Source organism: Gnatocerus cornutus, chromosome 8 (assembly GCF_029298725.1).
Source record: "Gnatocerus cornutus isolate USDA-ARS CGAHR chromosome 8, icGnaCorn1.1, whole genome shotgun sequence".
Classification (NCBI taxonomy): Eukaryota; Metazoa; Arthropoda; class Insecta; order Coleoptera; family Tenebrionidae; genus Gnatocerus; species Gnatocerus cornutus.
Window position 1 is genome coordinate 16,998,913 of NC_142240.1, and position 6,000 is coordinate 17,004,912.

Genomic DNA, 6,000 nt, shown 5'->3' on the forward strand with positions numbered 1-6,000 from the left:
CAGAAATTCTCAAATAGCACGTTGTCCCAAACCTTAACGTTTTATTATGTCGTAAAGACGAGTTCTTTTATGTGGGTGCTAGTGTTGATGCTGAGGATTCTTTAAGTTGCCACCACAAAAATTTAATTAAAAGCAAATATACATTTCAAGGGAAATTTATCGCATTATGCAGTTCATCTTCTTGTTTGCTACCCTGAGGTGTTTATAACTACTAATGGCGGTTTTCATTTCTAAGTAAATAAAATTGAAAATAATAGAGACAGTAAAGTAGATGATGTGGTAAATTACAGCTGGTAACGACGTTAAATCTGTTTTACTTCTTTATTAGATGTAATGTAGTTGTGTTAAATATTTAATTATGAAACTCGCTATTACACAGCTGGAGGGGCTTTGGAGGATAAAACGTAATAATTTCATATGTGCTAACACAAATTTCTAATTCTTCAAGTGCGGATTTTATGAAAAGCTCGCTCAGTTTTCGTCAATTCTTTTAATCAAATAGTCTCCAGGTACAATTCCGAAAATCTAAAGAATCTGAGAAATGTAAAATATTTAAAGACTTTAAAAACAGTTCTCGAGCAAACAAAAACTAAGAAAAAATTGGAGATTTAAATTAGCTATATGATCATCTAGATCTTTCGGAAACTGCATGAAATTTCGCGAAATTTGCATCTTTTATTAGATTTGTTTTCAGTCATTTTGTATCTTTTAGAACCTTTAAATCTTCAGATTTTTTTCTTCCAAAATTTGCAAATTTCCGATTTTTTTTAGATCCGGTAGAACATTTAAATTTAAAATCATAAATTCTTTAAAAACATGTACCTTTACCGCCAATTTGTGCCGCTGCGCAATGGATCGTTTGGGTCAGACCTGTAATGATAAAATAAAAAAAACGCGATTTAAGTGGGAATCGAACCGGGAATTCCTCGAATTTAATCGCTGTCGTTAACCAACTTGTTCGTTAAAAAACTATTAAAAGTAACTCAAGGGCGTAACAGCTTTAAAATATTGGGAGTATCTAAAGCAGAATCAATTAAAAGCATTAAACGTCTCAAATTTTAATTTTTCTAGGATCTTAGATCTTCTACCGTGCGACCAACAATTATTTAGATCAAAGAAAACATTGAAATTTTCGACGTATATCTGCTACAGTTTAGGTATAAGTTCGGACATTCTCTGCATGTTTGGAAGTTTATTAGCTGAAGTGATCAAAGACACGAAGAATCTGACACTGTCAACGCATAGCCACCCCTTATCTAAATAATTGTTTAACGCACAGTACAAGCAATCTAAGGAAGATCAGAAATACATATTAAAGCTGAAAAGTAAAATTGCTCGAGCTGTTTATCTAATCCAAGAGTCTGGGGATTTAGGGGTTGAAAACTTCAGAATATGAGATTTGAAAATTTGGGATAAGGAATTTTGAAATTAAAAAAATGCGAGTTTTTTAATAATATGTAAATGTAAATGTAAATTTGTATTTCTTAATATTACAACAGAAGGTAAAAAAAAATGAAAAAACTATTTTTTTTCATTTTTTTATTGCGAAATTTTTATTTTATTAGAAAGGTTTACCCAATCCAAAAAATCTATTAGATTTTAATATATAATTGGAGAAAGATCCTAAAGGCTCAAGCAAAGCTAAAAAGTTTTTTTTGGGGGAATTTTACAAACAAAATTGGAATTTTTGGGGTTCAGAAATGATGAATCGAAAAAACAATTATTATCTGACTTATTAATAGGAAAAATCGAAAGTATCGACAAGCTAAAATATTTACTGCTGCGTATTCAAACAATTCACATTCCAAAGCTATACAATGTTCTCAGAATCGACTTGGAGTCTTCACGAGCTCGAAATGGTTCAAATAGTTTAAGAAACAAAAATTTACGAAATAAATTTTTGTTACACATTCCGCTCTTCAGTTGGGTCATCTAAAAGCGTTTGGAATATTTGATCTTTTTCGATCAGTTCAATTTATCGAGACCACATTGGCGCGCCAATTTTTTTTTCGCATTTTTTGTACTTCTAAATTTGAACGGTCTCGATTAAACCGAATTGGTTTTGGATCTGTCCTCGTTTTTGCGTTATAGTTTCCAGATCGGAAATAGATGAGGGTTGTTTGTCCACTTTTAAATCGCCCCGTTATTGAATTTTACTTTAAAAATGAAGTCGTGATGGATCGATCGGATGTGAATTATTAAGAAAGTAAAGAAAAGGTTCGTTTAGGCGGTTGACGTAAGAAATCCGTAATCTACTTGAACAAATTTCGTAAATAGTCGGTCTGATGAGAGGTTAATTTAATATTTGTAGGGCAAATGAAGGAAAAACAGTAGTTTAATTATTAACGTTGTGTTCATTCGTGGCTATTACTTAGAGAGCGAAGCATTCGTAGTTAGTTAAAAATGTACAAGTTGCGAAAAGTTCGGGCTACATATCTGACCTCCATTAGCAATCGCGGCACACACATTTCCAGCTTGATATTCTGACTGTTCCAGCCATCTTTCCTTTTCTTACCACTTCAGAGAACTTGTAATTCACCCCATCCAACCCCATCAACACAACTGGTAAAGTTTACCGGTTGAATTTGAATGTTCGTGATTAGCTCGAGTTATCAACCGGAATCCTTCAAACTTTAAATGACTCTAAATTTACATGTCCAGGAATTGCTCCATCTTAACATCTATCCATTTGGCGTCACTACGCGAAATTATCCCGATGATTTTCCGCCCATTATCGTTGAAACGTCCGAACTGCCAATCTCCTTCTCAATTAGCTGCCAGCGGGTCCAAAGTTTAAACCGCTCTATGCAAACAACGCGAACAACATTGATACCGAAATTTAATCAATCGCTTTGGAAAAAGACCAATGTTGGCCCACTCACGACTCCTCTCATTTTCTCCCATCAAAATGCAGTACACAACGCGACTGCTTCATAGACTCAGTGGACCGAAAAAATCGAAAGAACCGAAAAACACGAGCAAAAATTAAAATTCCGCATATTTCCACCTTAACACTTCATTTCACCGAATTACGCACCTATTCGTACTTTCATCAATTTTCTTCTCATAACTTATTAAGTCCATTGTTGGAGCGGTAATCTATCAAGGAATAACGTCTTGACTTGTTTACTCTCTTGACACCAACGAAAAATTTCTCATAACAACACTAAACTTACTACAGCAACAACTACAAATACTCACATCGTCGCTAGTTTTTGAACAGACACTGAATTTCCGTTTGTTTGTGGAATTTGAATTTACACAGATCGACGCGATATGGTTTTCAGCGCAACGCTTTCGCTAGACTGATCCGTATAACTGTGACGACCGACGCCCCTTGGCGCCGGGTCGGAAGGCGTCACTACGCCGGTCCGCTGGATTATTATCTTAGATTCGGGATATTTCGATAACGTATATCGTATGTCTGGATATAAACAAATTTTTAATACATATTTAAAAGGGATGCATACATTTACATCGTTTAGGGAAAAGGCGCATCTTTATCGAAGATCAAAATGGTTATCTGTAGAGCCGGGGCTGCAAGCTATATGCAAATCATCTTCACTATTTTCATTTGTAGCCGTTTTACCAAAGAGCAGAATTTTAATAGTATTATCATTTGTAATAGATAATATTATTATTTTAACCCTGTCAACCGAAAATTTGTATGGTTTAAATAAGAGTTTGATGACATCTGTGTGACTAGCTAGACTTTCTAAATAATTGAAGCTTTATTGAGGACCTTTAAGAAATCGATTTTCCAAGTGCTTCAATCTAATTTTCTTAATAAATGAAAGCAGCTTTAATTTTCAATGGAGAGTGTGATTTTTCTGCTACTTTTTCCTCAATTTATCGCAAAGTTCAGAAAAAATTAAATTGGTAATTTAAAAATGGTGGATCCGCTGGGTCAATTTTTAAACAAATGGAAGCATCTATTATTTAAAATTCGCAGAGTTTTTTATACTCTATTTTCATATTCACAAAATTGGGTGCAGGAGAGAAAAATGTAAAATAACAGAACAAAAACGCAAATTTTAGTAATTTTCCTGTTACAATTGAACTAAAATTTCCAATATTTTTGAATGAAATTATTGTATTAATTTGTGATATTTTAGTGCGCTATGGTATCATATTTACCAACTGATTGCCTCTGCCAATTTTTAATAATAGGTATAAAGGAAAAGATAGGACACATTTTGGAAAATTTAAACACCAAAATTTAGATTTTTATAGGTATCTCCTTTCTTCAAAATTTCAGGTCTTTAAGTTCATAGATTAATTAAAGCTCTCATATTCTCATCTTGCCAAGTGCATAGTTTTACAGTCAAAGTTTCCATATTCTCAGATTTTCAGGTATTCGAAGAGTGAAAACCCCAGAGACCGCTGATGGTGCGAATCTGAAACTTGAGAATTTAACACTCACAAATGGGGGCGAAGTGGAGCTTAATTGGGTCTTGAGATGGAATTAATAGTTTGAGAAACCTAAAAATTTGACGAATTGTTGTGAATCTGAGTTTAGAACTTTGACTCCAAAACCACACGGAATTTGTGTAATAACTTTGTAAATTGCAACAAATGAAGGATGTTTGTCAAAAATGAGCACTAAGTTGTCAAACCTGCAGCAATAAGTAGTATAAAACCCGCACCGAAGGGTGACATAAACCGTTTAAAACAATGTAGCTCTCTGTTAATTATATGGCAGTTTCCAACTGCAGTAACTAAAGGATACCTTCACGGTTGTAAATTTTATTGACGTGTTGTTTCGTGAATGTGTAATAAAAATGTTTTCGAATTTTTCCTTCGCTTCCGGAAATTACCTCGCTGTTTTTCCGTATGAATAAAATTTTGTGTTTGAAATTTGTCAATCACGTGTGCTTCTCCAGTTAATGTATTTCAGACCTAAATAGACAGCATCCATTCCAGCGAGTGCTCTTCTAAAGTCAACCTTTTTAAATCAGTTGCTTTTACTTTCACTTCGCTTATATAGATCTCCACTCTGTTATCAGTGATAATAACAGAAATCTCTACTTTCACCTTCGTTGCTCAAATACGTTCTTGTCCCCTTATTGAATTTATTATTGTTGACTTTTACTCGTATTTTTCTGACGCTTTCGCCTCCATTTACCCTCTTACCTTAAAAGTCTTCTTGACTCTATTAACCAGAGTTTGCTCCTTTAATATTAATTGTATTTTGGGAAACCAAACATTGATTTGTTAAATATTCAGTGTATCTCGTCGACAACATATCACAGAGAATAAACAGAAACTGCTGGCAACTTAATGGATTAGCTCGTGATGCCGCGATGAAATTGAAGAGGTCGATATCGCAAAAAGGTCGGCAAAAAATTCTTCCGTTTTAAACCCCAAGCGTACAATTCAGATAATGTAGCATGCAACTATCAAACTTAATCCGAATAATTTTTATAATTAATACAGTCCAGCTTAAAGTATTAAAATCCCGAGAGTCTTTTAAGCCATTTTTCCTAAAAATTTGTAACCAAACCAGTTATCTCTAAAAATTTGCACCGTAATTTTACCTGATACGACCCAATTATGTACACAGCAATATACGTAAAAATAAACTCGTCTTATGTTGTCATAAACTTACATAGGATGCAACACATTGGTTGGAACACAGCGCTCTTCAAAATTTTACGGGAAATTTTAAAACAGTGTTTCAACGTTGTAAAATACAATGGATTCGTTGCACGTCCAACATAAAAAAAGCACACCGAAGCGGTAAATGGGGATAAAAATGCTGTAATTAATAGAATCGATAATGTTATTAAATTTATACTGGACGGGACGACAACAATGGAAAGCGATCTATTGACTATGCAAAATAAATTTTTTATAGAGGCGTTAAATGAGTTATTTGTAATAGATTGACAGGGTAATTTATTGGGGTTTTTTGGAGAGGGGATGGCAATATTGCAACTTTTTTTGGGTGTTTCTAAAAAGATTACAACGGGAAAGTTGGACGAACATACAGAGGGAATT

The 6,000-nt window shown here is 33.8% G+C and overlaps 1 protein-coding gene across 1 annotated transcript in view; it reads right to left on the bottom strand.

Annotated features, from left to right (window-relative positions):
• Positions 1 to 3,302, bottom strand: part of kek2 (leucine-rich repeat, immunoglobulin-like domain-containing kekkon 2 protein) — a 34,072-nt gene extending 30,770 nt beyond the window's left edge. Inside the window, exon 1 of the mRNA XM_088043633.1 lies at positions 3,202 to 3,302. The gene's annotated coding sequence lies outside the window, so the exon portion shown is untranslated. The remainder of the gene's footprint in view (positions 1 to 3,201) is intronic.
• Positions 3,303 to 6,000: the final 2,698 nt, after the last annotated feature.